Here is a 13,610-nt window from a genome sequence, read left to right on the forward strand (position 1 = left end):
GTGCTTGGGAGGCGGAGACAAGAGGATTGCGTAGGTTCAAAGCCAGCCTGCTGGCTTAAGAGAGCCTGCTTCCAAATAAAAATATAAAAATAGGTCTGGGAGTGTATCCCGGAGATAGAAGGGTTTCCCAGAACCCCAGTACCACCAAAAAAAAAAAAAAACTATGAAAAGGGTGATAGAGATTTTTGTCTTTTCAAATTTTGTTCATTCTTTACCCTAGCATGGTGGCAAACACCTGTAATCACAGTCCTTGGGAGGCTTAGATAGGAGAATCACAGGATCAAGACCAGCCTCAATAACTTAGCAAGATTCTCAGCAATTTAGTGAGATTCTGTTTCAAAACAAAACATAAAGAGGGCTGGAGGTGTAGTTTGAGAGAAAATGGTCCTGGGTTCAATCCTCAGTACCTCACACACACAAAAAGTTTATGCTTTGAATAGTATTATTTGAAGTGAAGGCATTATAGTATATAATAAGATACCAATAAATGAATATATATGTATATTCATATATATATTTCTGTGTAAGCATATATATATGAAAAAACACATATGTTTAAAACATATAGATATATATTAAATATATTAGGATGCATGATTCTTTGGTCTTTAGCAGCTCTCATTAGTGAGATTTTCACCTTCACTCTTATCTTAAATATCTGTTCACTCATCCCTTTCTTTTATTAATGTTATCTTATGAATTTGATACCTTATTTACAATTCAGATTTGCAAAGTGCCGAGTAATGTTTCAGTTGAAGGTTAAGCTCCATCTTCTCTCATATTTCTACTTAACAATTTTCATTTCCTTAATATTCATTTAAAGTTAATTAAGTCCAACAATTAAAAAGAGAAGCGAAATGATCAATAGCATATATAATTAATTTACATGATAATTATTGGATTTTGAAAAGACTTAAGAACTCAGTTAATTTCAGTAAATGGCTCATTTGTATTGGATATTATACTGGACACTGGGATAGATATTAAAGTAAGATGTGCATACTATTCTTATGAAACAAGGATTCTAATTGGAAGAAAAATAGACATATAACAAATGTCCTCTAAGTCAAAGAGTGCTAAATAAGATGAGGAAGGTGTACATAAAGAATTAGAGAAGCAGGGAAAGAAAGATCTCTTTTGGATTTTTCTGAAATGAGTGGATTGATCAAGTGAAGAAGCAAATGAAAGAATGTGGTTCCCACATGAAGAATAGCATTAACTAATTATACATGTGATAAACATCAATGTGTTGGGGGGTTGTGGGTGTGTGTAAGTGTACATCATGGTTGTGAGGACATGAAATATGAGAGAGAGAGAGAGAGAGAGAGAGAGAGAGAGAGAGAGAGAGAGAGACCAGAATACTTTCTCTCTGCTCTCTATGTGAGTTCAAAATTAGTAGACCTTGTCATCAAGCCAAAAAAATAGATTTTTCCAGGAATTGAGTCTTAAAGCATCTTGATTTACATCTTGATCTTAGGCTTTTCAGTGACTAGAAAACTAAGAAATAAAAGTCTGTGTGTCCACCAACTACAGTATTTTGTCTTTGCAGTTTGAGCTAAGACAGAGTTTGAGAACAGAAGCTGTCAAGCTAAACTCTACCATTTCTAGGTTAAGTAAGGGCTTAATGTTGGAATCAGAAACAAAAATGGAGAACACAGGAAAATAAACTGTTTGAAAGAATGATGATAAGGGCACTGTAGTCATGTATCTTAATGAAGTTCAAGATGGTAGAGGCATACGTGCATCATTTAGACCTTCCCCGATTTCCACCCATTCTCTCCCCCTTCCCTCCTGTCCATGTTTGCCTTAGTGGTTGACTTTGATATGTTTATAAGTGTACATCATGTATATTTTAATTTTTAAAATTTTTATGTGGAACATATATTTTTCATTTTTTGGTGGTTTCTTTTTCTGGGGTTCTTGGAAACCCTTCTACTTCCAGGCTACACTCCCAGACAACTATTTTATATTTTTGTTTGGAAATATGGTCTCTTAAGCCAGCGAGGCTGGCTTTGAAACTGCACGATCCTCCTGTCTCCCTGTCTCCACCTCCTATGCGAGGGAATTACAAGCATGTGCCACCACACACACACACAAATTTTTTTGGTGGTGGTACTAGGGGTGAAACCCAGAGGCTTTCTACCTCCGGGCTATACTCCCAGACCTTCTTTTTTAATATTTTATTTGGAAACAGGGTCTCACTAAGTTGCTGAGAGCCTCACTAAGTAGGTGAGGCTGGCTTCGAACTTGTGCGATCCTCCCATCTCAGCCTCCCAAGTGCAGGGATTACAAGCATGCACCACCATGCCCGGCTATGTGGAACATATTAAAAATGGCATACATTCAGACTGTACTTAGTGCCCTCTTCCCCCACCCAAAGCTTTCTCTTCGCCCCTCCCAACAGTGAGTGTCCAGGTTAACTCTGCTATATTCATACTTTTATACATATTCAGATGTAGCTCCTTCATTAATTAACTTCAGCCTTCTTCCTCTCCTATCCTTCCATTCTAGCTTTGCTGAGGTTTCCCCTCCATTATCTGGAGTCCCTCTGTTATTCCTAATACTCTCTAATTTGGGCATATTAGAGAAAACATATGTCCCTTCTCTTTCTGTGCCTAGCTGATATCACTTCACATAATGTTCTCCAGGTCTTCCCATCTTCTTGTGAATGTCATGAGTTTCTTCTTTATAAATGAATATAATTTCATTGTGTGTATTTCACATAATTTTGCAATCCATTTGTCTATTGATGGAGACCTAGGTTGGTTCCATATTTTGGCTATTACTAATTGTTCTGCTATAAACATGGATATGCATATGTTACTGTAGTTCTCTGACTTCAACCCCTTTGGACAAATACTCAGGAGTGGTATAGCCGGATCAAATGATGGATCTATTCCAGTTTTCTAAGAAATCTCCACACTGATCTCCATAGTGGCTGAGCTAGTTTGCACTCCTACCAACAGTATAAAAGAGTTCTTTCCTCACATCCTCACCAGCAATTGTTGTCTGATTTCTCTATGTTTGCCATTCTGACTGGGGTTAGATGGAATCTCAGCATAGTTTTGATTTGCATCTCCCTGATGGCTAATGATGTTGAACATTTTTTCATGTATCTATTGGCCATTTGTATCTCTTCTTTTATGAAGCATTTATTCAGTTCAGTTGCCCATTTCTTGATTAGGTTATTTGTTTTGCTAGTGTAGAGTTTTCTGAGCTCTTTGTATATTCTGAATATTAGCCCTATATCAAAGTGGTGGCTGATAAATATCTTCTCCTATTCTGTAGGCTTTTTCTTTAGGTTCTTGATGATTTCCTTTGATGAGCAGAAACTTTTTAGTTTGTTGTAATCCCAGTTGTTAATTCTGGCTTTAATTTCCTACACTTTGGAGGTCTTGTTGAAAAAGTTACTCCTATGCCTATATATTGAAGCGTTGAGTCTATGCCCTCCTCTAATAACTTCAGAGTCTCTGGTCTAATTTCTAAGTCTCTGATCCATCTCAAGTTGATTCCTGTGCATGGTGAGAGGTAAGGATTTAGTTCCGCTTTTCTACAAATGGATAGCCAGTTCTCCCAGCACCATTTGTTGAAAAGGCTGTGTTTCTCCAGCATATGAGTTTGGCCCCTTTGTCAAAGATCAATTGACTCTAGGTGTTTTTTTGTTTGTTTGTTTGTTTGTTTTGTATCTTCTGTTCTATTCCACTCATCAGTGTACCTGTTGTTGTGCCATTACCATGCTGTTTTTTACCACTATTGCACTATAGTATAATTTGAAGTATGGGATTGTGATGCCTCTTATCTGGTTCTTATTGCTGAAGTATGCTTTGGCTATTCTGGGTCTTTTCTTTCTCCATATAAAATTCATGACTGATTTTTTTCTAAGTCTATGAAGAATGTCATTGGTATTTTAATAGAAATTGCATTGATTCTATAGATTACTTTTGGCAGAATAGCCATTTTGATGATATTTATTCAGCCTATCCATGAGCACAGAAGATATTCCCATCTTCGAAGGTCTTCTTCAATTTCTTTCTTTAATGTTTTATAGTTTTCATTGTAGAGGTCTTTTACATCTTTGGTTAGGTTTATTCCTAAGTATTTTAATGGTTTTGAGGTTATAGTGAATGCACTTATTTTCTTTATTTCTTTCACTGTGGATTAATTGTTGGCATAAAGAAAAGCAACTGATGTTTTTATATTGATTTTGTATCCTGCAACTTTGCCAAATTGGTTCATCAGCTCCAGAAGTCTTTCGGTTGAGTTCTTTTGGTCTTCTAGATAAAGGATCATGTCATCTGCAAATTAGGATAATTTTAAATCCTCTGTTTCTATTTGAAGTCCTTTCATTTCCTTCTCTTATTGCTGTGGCATGTGTCTTGAGGACTATATTGAAAAGGAGTGGTGATAGTGGCCATCCTTGTCTTGTTCCTGATGTTAAGGGAAATTCTTGCAGTTTTCCACCATTCAATATAATGTTGGCTTTCAATTTATTATATATTGCCTTAATGATGTTGAAATACATTTCTTCTATTCCAATTTTCTGCAGTGTTTTTAACATGAATGTGTGTTGGATTTTGTCACATGCTTTTTTAATCATCTATTGATATGATCATGTGGTTTTTGTTCTCGGTTCTATTTATGTGGTAAAAAAAACCATGTATTGATTTGCATATATTGAATCAGTCTTGCTTTTCTGGGATGAAACCAACTTGGTTTTGGTGTACAATTCTTTTGATATGGTTTTGAATTCATATAGTTAGTATTGTTTTTAGAATTTTTGCATCTATGTTTATCAAGGATATTGTTCTGTAATTTTCTTTTCTTGAGGTATTTTTATTTGGTTTGTGGATTAATATGATACTGCCCTCATAGAAGGAATTTGGGAGAATCCAACTCTTTCAATTTCCTGGAACAAGTTGTGAAGTATTGGGATTAGTTTTTCACTGAAGGTTTTTGTAGAATTCAGTTGGAAACATGTCAAGGCCTGAGCTTTGCTTTGATGGCAAAATTTGTATTGCTGTTTCTATTTCTTTGTTTGCTATTGGTTGGTTTAAGCTTTCTGTGTCCTCTTGGTTCAGTTTAGGTAGGTTATATGTGCTTAGAAATCTATCAGTTTCTTCCATGTTTTCCAGTCTATTGGAGTATAAATTTTCAAAATAGTTTCTGATAATCCTTTGAATTCCCCCACTGTCTGTGGTGATGTCTCCTTTTTCATTTCTAATTTTAATAATTTGAGTTGATTCTCTCTTTCTTTTGGTTAAGTTGGCTAGAAGTTTGTCAATCTTATTAATCTTTTCAAAGAACCAGGTTTTTGTTTTATTGATTCTTTGAATTGTTTTTTCATTCTCTATTTCATTTATTTCTCCTCTGAATTTAATAATTTCCTGCCTTCTGCTACCTTTGGGATTAGACTGTTGCAGTCTTTCTAGGTCTTTGAGATGTATCATTAGGTTGTTTCCTTGGTGATATACAGTTTTAGTTTTGAATTTGAGACTGGGATGTCCTATAAGCAATTTCAGAATATACAGAATATACAGAATATACAGTTTCAGAATATACATTTGCTATGATGGATAGCAAATGAGGAAAAGAACTAAAAGCTACATTAAGATATAAGCAAGCTGGGCATGGTGGCACATGCTTGTAATCCCAGTATTTGGGAGGCTGAGACAAGAGGATCCAGGTTCAAGGACAACCTCAGCTACTTAGTGAGGCCCTCTGCAACTCAGTAAGACCCTGTTTTAAAATAAAGAATAAAAAAATAGGGCTGGGATGTTGCTTAGAGGTAGAAGCTCCTGGGTTCCATCCCCAGTATTGAAAAAAAAATTTTTTTTAACTATACACACCTGTAAATGCACCTCAAATACTCCAGATACTTTTCTTTTTTCTATTCATTATGTAAATTAATATTAAAGAAAAAATTATTCTTAAGATAGATGAACAGTGAGTAAGTGTTTTTGTATTGCTATCTGGTTCTTTTAACTTTGCCCTTTCTTGGAGGTACTTTACATTCCTGACCATGTGTCATTTTGGAAAAGGCTTCACTGAATGCAAAGAAGAGACTAGTTAAAGAATCTAATGCTGGCTTCCCAGCAGCAACTGGAAAACCAAGGAGAAAAACACATCTGAAGAGAAAACTCCTAGTAAGCTTCCAGTATGTATGAGTCAGAATCTTTCTCTGGCAAGAAAATGAAACTCAACTCATTCTAATTTAAAGAGGGGAAATAAGGAATTAGTAGGCTCATTTGACTAACAGATTTAAGTTTCTAGCTTCAGACATTTCTTGATATAGCTTCCCCACAGAACCAATTCCCTAATATTAAGTCCTTTCTTTGCCCTCTTCCTTTCTAGAGGACCTTATTCTCATTTACTTTTCTATACTCTTGGGATTCCCAGAAGCTCTCTTTATATTAAGAATTCTATTAGGAGCCAGGTGTGGTGACACACATTTATAATCCCAGCATTTAGGAGGCTGAGACAGGAGGATCGCGGTTCGTGGAGGGCCTCAGGAACTTAGTGAGGTCGTTTGCAACTGAGACTCTGTTGCAAAATAAAGAATAAAAAAAAAATAGGGCTGTAAATGTTGCTCGAAGATAGAATGTCCCTGGGTTCCATCCCTAGTACTGCCAAAATAAATAAATAAATAAATAAATAAATAAATAAATAAATAAATAAATAAATGAATTTCATTAGGAAAAAAATGTCTTTGAGTTCCAAAGAAAACTCAGAAATGTAGTCTCATTGGCCAGGCTTGGGCAGACATTTATCCCTTAACCATTGTGTCCAGTGGGAATGGAATGTGCTGATTGGCCCAGCCTGGATAATCGGTTCACAGCAAGTGTTGCCAGCAAGACTAGAATGATAAAGTTGAATAAAAAAATCTTCCCAAAAGGAAATCAGATTTTATTCAAGAAGAAAGAATGGTACCTGGATGGCAGAATCAACAGCTATCTACTACATAGTGACATTATAAAAATAACCAAATCGGAATGTCTCTTTAGAGGGCATGTGTCTGTGTGTGGTACTTACATGTTTGCTCATGTACAATGAGAGAAGTCTGTAACATGCTACTCTTCCCTTGGATTATTCCTCTCTCTCCCTGTTTTGTTTGGAATATACCTTTCTAACTTCTGCCAGAATAAAAAGACTAGATAAGATTCTCACAGTATTCTTGGCTCCTAATAATTGCATAGCTCCTGAGAAGAAGCCCCTGGGTAACTTCACTCTTATCCTCCCCTCTCCATGCTCCAATATCCCACTCTGGGGATACATGTTCAAAGCACAAAAGACCCTATCCCACTTAACATCAGAGAAACCTGAAGTAACTCTTTTTCTCTGTACTCATTCCTCAAATGTGTGGTACACCACATGGAAATATACAAATGACAGTTCATAAATGTGGGGAGGAGAGGTCAGAAGCCACAATATGACTGAGACAATATGACCTTTAAAACCACTTTACTGCTGCCATCTTTCCTTTACAAAGTCAATATGTTCATATTTCCAGTCCCTCTTCATTTCCTTGTTTTCTTCTCCCATTAAATTAAGGCAAAGACCATTATCAATCATGCACACATCAGTATGAGTGGCTCTCAGACTCCTATTCTTGCTTTCTGTCCTTCTGCAAGCTGCTAGGGGCCAGAGGATTGCGGAGGTGAAACCATCTAAAACTGAAAAGATCATACTGTTTTTTTTTTCTGTATTTTAGTATAAACATGTAATATACCAGCTAAGTTATATGTCAGATGTGTTTTAGTACCTAACTATGCTTTATGTAATAGAGGATGTATAAAATTACTCTTTTGTTTGTTAAATATCAAAATTCTAAAAAGTTTAAATTTTAAACAATACTTTTATAAGGAAAAAAGAGATACATTTTCTTAAGTGAGTTGAGCATTTTTATATAACTCAATAAATAAAAAACATGTACAATACATCAAGCACCCAGTGAAAATTTGTTATTAAATACTTATGCATGGTCTAATAAAACTAAAAGTAGAAAATAAGTTCATAATGTGCAAAACATTTTTTATATTTTATTTGCTTTTTGCCTAGCACCCAGTATAGTCTGACACCTAGCAGGTATTCTGTAGTTATTTGTTAAATGAGTTTATAAAAAAACAATTCTAACTATATGATACAGAACTGAAAGTAGCATAAAATAACTGTTTCAAATGTTCTTCACAAGAAAACAAATCAAAAAACAAACAAAAAAAAGAAAAACCTCTCACCATGCTGAGCTGACATGTCACTACCCTCAATTAATAATCAAGGTCCTATAATACTAGAGTGAAAATTTTTGAGAGAAAAAGCAGATTGCTTCCTGAGAGCCTCTGTGATGCTAATAGAATCTTCAGACTCCATTGTTGCGCTGATGATTCACTGGTAAAAGCAAGCACACTTTCTTCTTATTTTTTATTTTATTTTTTTTTTTGGCCTTCATTATTAAGCCATCTCTGGTCTGATTTGCTTTAGGTGATTTAGGTTCTGCTGCACCAGAACAGCGACTTTCCACATAAGAAAAAGGAACAAAAAAATGAACAAAAGATGAAGCAGAGAGAAAGGGGAAGAAAGCAAGAGTCCAAAAATATGGAAAAAAAAAAGAAAATCCAAGAATACTGTTCACTCTATGCTTTAGGCAGAATTTTTAAATTATTTACAGGGCTTTTCTTCTGTCCCTTACCTCCCCCAAAAGTTGGATTGTCTTGCATTTAAAGGTTAGCACTTTATGATATGAAAGCAAAACCTATTTTGTTTTGTTCTGTTTCTTTCTTTTCTTTCTTTTTTTTCAACCTATCTTCACTCAACAACAAGAGGGTCAGGAGAAACAGTCACACAGCAATGTTCCTTTGGGCATTTTTCACAGTAATTATTGACTATGGCAATCATTTGCCAGTTAAAGTTAAATTATATATCTCTTGCCCATTACTGAGCTACTTCAGTAATTTCTCAATAATTTTAAATTGCTTTGGTTTTCAGAAAGACCAGAGAAAAAGTATAAACTAAGTTCCCATTTCACTAAATAGTTGTTATTTCTACAACTGCCATCAGGCATAAATGAAGCTGAATAATCTGGTCAATACATGAATTTGGAGCCATTCACAAGTGTATCATCTTTCCAACACCTTCCCAAAATGGATTCAAAGGTTTTTTTTTTTTTACCCAATCATAAATCCAGCTGCATATAAATTTTATTTACTTAAGCTTGAATTCACTCTAGTGTTTATGTATGAAGTTTACACTCAACAGTTATAATCATCATTTTCAAGCCTAGCACAGAGGAAAAGAATAGAAAGCCTCAAAGAACAGAGATATTATTCTAGAAAGGATGAAAATGAATACACCATTTCAATTTGCACTGATGCCATATATACCAAATATATTTTATGGCTTCTCTCAAGAAAACTAAATCTTTGACACTATGCACAAAATAATAAAACAGTACCAAGTTTGGTCCAGCCAAATTGGCTTATATTCAGATGGCTAATATTGCTGTGCTAATGCAATTTTGTTTTTGTGCTGTGTGTGTGTGTGTGTGTGTGTGTGTGTGTGTGTGTGTGTGTGTTACTAGTGATTAACTTAGAGGCATCTATTTCCAAGCTATACCTCCAGTCCTATTTTTATTATATATATAATTTTTTAAATTTGAAAATAGTCTCAATAAATTGCTAACGGTCTCACTAAGTTGCTAATGCTGGCTTCAAAACTGTGATTCTCCTGTGTCAGCTTCCCAAGTACTGGAATTTTAGGTATATACCACCATGTCCACCCTAATTTTTTAATATAATACCTCTGGTCAGCTCAATAAAAAACTGCAATAAACTCCCAATATGAAAGCATTAATCCCACTATTGTGTTTCTGAATGAGTCTTGTTTTCATTCTTTTCTGCCTGTACCTTGATTATTTAGCCTATATGAATTTATACTACTCATGGAACATTTGCTGTGTGAAAGCTTTCTGGCCATATTGGAATAATTAAATCCATCTTTCATTAAAATATTTGTTAAATCTATGAAGTCCCTCTCCCATGAAGATATAACCTAAAATTTCCTTTATAAAAACATAAATTTAAAGAGAAATTATGGTAAAATTTAAACAATCAAAACATGAGATGAAGCTACATTAAAAAAATACATCAGAAAATCATTGTTTCCTTTAATATGCCAGATTTTATGAATTAAAGTTTCTTTTCCTGGTCCTTCTCTACATTAGCATTTTTGATTGCTGGTTAGTAAACATAAGCCTCCTAATGGGTTCTTCTAAAATGAGTTTTAAGAGTCTTTACAGAGCTTCTTAGGCTAATCTATATTCATAAAGATGAAATCATCACACCTGCAAAAAATATACTATCTCTAATGCAGTGAAAAGCAGCGCTGCCGCCATTTTGTTCACTAATAAGCAGAAGGAAAGAAAAATGTTCACTTCATTATATTTTTCTTTCCACATTTTAAGGATTCAATAAAATTGCATTGTACCATCTGCAAAAGAAAATTCATCTATGAAGGAGGAGCTCCTGTGAAATCTACTAATACTTCTGCTCACTTCAGCCCCAAAGGAAAACTCCTTTTGGGAGTTTTTTATCTGTTCTGCTTCCTTGGTTGTCTTCCCAGGTAACAACATGAAGTTTATGGCACGTTCACGCTATAATTATTTTTGTTTGTTCTTGTTTGGGGATTCTTTCCTTCCTTCCTTTTTTCCTTTCTTCCAACTTTCTTTCCTTCTTTCCTTCCTCCCTGCCCCCTTCCATTCTTCCTTCCTTGCTTTTTTGGTACCAGGCAATGAACTTGGAGAGATTCTACCTCAGAGCTACATCTTAGCTCTTTGTATTTTGAAATAGGGTCTCACTAAGTTGCCGAGGTTCTTGCTAAACTGCCAAGGCTAGCCTCAAACTTGTGATTCTCTTGTCTCAGCCTCTCAAGTACTGGAATTACAGGCATGTGCCACCATGCTCAGCTTTTTAAAAAATGATTATTTTTTACTTCAAGTTATTTGTAAGGAAATCTCTGAGATCTCTATCACCACTTAAAGGCTAAGTGGTAAACCTAGAAATAAATATAAACTCACACAAAAAAAGTCAATGCCAGTTCCAGGCATTATGTTCATGTGGTCAAGAGCTAGTCAAGTACAATTAAGGCAAGAAAACTAGGTAATGTAATCAAGTATCATGAGTTACCAGTCTAGTCCTAAGGTTAAAATGAAAATTGAATTCTTACATATATGAATAAGCGGAGAGAATGCAAGAGACATGAGGTCACCTTTTAATTATTATGAGAGCAAAGAAGAAGAAAGTGGGAGGCAGAAGAAAAGCTATTTGGTTGGAAGAATAGCAGAAAATACAACAAGATGAGATCTTCATATTTAGTCACATCACTGCTTAGTCTCCTAGCCCTAACCTTGAATGAAATTACTATTTTGATTCACAGAAAAGATAGTCCTTATTATCTCTAAAACTGAATTTGTAAGCTCTACAAAGCATCATAAGAGAGAGAGAGAGAGAGAGAGAGAGAGAGAGAGAGAGAGAGAGAGAGAGAGAGAGAGAGAGAGAGAGAGAGAGAGGGAGAGAGAGAGAGAGAGGGAGAGAGAGTTCATTATTTATATTGATTCTTGTCTTAAGGGAGCTGGATGAATTCACGAAACCATCTTTGAAAAATGCGTTTTTATTTTTCACTAAACATAAATGATCTTGTGCTGCTGACAATGAATATCTGGGATCTAGGTTCTTACTTTGCCCATGTAAGTGATCTGTAAGGGGTCACAGTCACTATGCATTCCTCAGCCTTGGCATCCTCATCCTTATCATCCTTCTTCTACTGATGAAGTAGGAGAAATGCGATGAGAATCAAAGACAAAGCACTTTCTTAACTGTTAGCAAACTGGTGAAGAGGCTGATTCTGAATTGAATTTCCCCCATTCTTACCTAGACTGTATGGCTTACCACCTCTAGAAACATAGGCTTCTTACTTAATCTGTCTAGTCCTCAATTTTTTCACCAGTAAAAGGAGAATAATAGTACTCACTTCATAGGACTCTTTCTTGGACTGAATTTGTTTAGGTAAAGAATTTAGTTTCTGACATACATTAAGTACTATCTAAGCATTTTTGTTATTATTATAAATATGCTGAGAAAGCTGACAGACTTCTTCCTCTTACACAACATAAATCCTTTGTACTACGGTTTAAGCACATATTCTGGTTCGTGGGAAAAGAGCTTAAAGAAAATAATTCAGAGAGCAAGACTGAAAATGACCTCACAAAAGCTAAGTCAGTCATAATAATTTTCACCAGCCATTTATTATCTAAAGCTATCAGTTTATTGTATCATAGAGCCCTATAATGATGATGGTCATTACGTCTTACTAAAAAGAAAAAGTACTGCATTATATTAAATACTTTTCAAATTGTATGTAAAGTACAGTTACTAGCAGCAGCAAACACACACACACACACACACACACACACACACACACATCAGCAACTCACCCCCCTTTACCCCCCAGTGGATACCTGAAACCTTGAATAGTACTGAATCCTATACATTCTCTTTTTCTATACATATATACCTAAGATAAAGTAGAGTATAAATTAAATACAGTAAGACATTAACAACAATAATAAAATAGAACAATTTAGCAATATATTATAATAAAAGATTTTTCTTTCTCTCTTTCTCTCTCTTCCTCCCTTTCTCTCTTAAAATATCTCACTGTACTGTACTATACTAATCTTTCTTCTTATGATACTTAAAGGAAGCACTTTGTGACTTCTCTTTGGTATGTAGAATTGCCAGCATCGCTACTTTTTTTTATCTTGGAGCCATTATTAGGTAAAATAAGTGGTACTTGATCACACTGACATAACAAAACAAGCAATATAATAATTGAGATGGTCACTAAGGGACTAATGGGTAGGTGGTATATACAAGGTGGATACACTGAACAAAGGGATGATTCAGATCCTAGGCAGGGCAGCAGGATGGCCAGAAATTTTATCATGCTATTCAGAATGGCATGCAATTTAAAACTTAAGAATTGTTTATTTCTGGATTTTCGTTTAATATTTTCAGACCATAGCTAACAACAGATAACTGAAAGTGAAACCATGAATAGGGGCATACTATTGTATACATTTAGAATAAATATTCAGATTAAAAATTTCTCTAAATCTCTCCCAGCAGAATCAGGAAATATGGCTGACTAGAAATATGATAAAAAATAAATATTTAGAGATGGCAGATAGTTGAAAATTCTAGATTGATGCCCAATTTTTATCTTAATGATTTTTCAGCAATTTGCACAGAAAACCAAAAGAAAAATAAACATTTTTCCACAAATTAACTTTTGATGGCTTAAGCAGCAATAATCTTGCAAGAAAAAATCATAAAAGAAGAAATAGGCCAAGTGATTTTAAGGAGGCCTGCAATCATGTCCTACTGTAAAACAGGAAAATTGAAAGGAAATAGGCTGTTTAGATTTACAAAAGAAAATAATTGCATATGGATATTTTCATACATATTTACAATGTTATGTGTATTCACAAACAACACAAATTCATTTCACACTTACAAAGTATGAAATATGAAATGTCAGGGTGTCATTTAATTCATAGGCAT

The sequence above is a fragment of the Muscardinus avellanarius genome (assembly GCF_963383645.1).
Source record: "Muscardinus avellanarius genome assembly, chromosome: 2".
In the NCBI taxonomy this organism is placed as follows: domain Eukaryota; kingdom Metazoa; phylum Chordata; class Mammalia; order Rodentia; family Gliridae; genus Muscardinus; species Muscardinus avellanarius.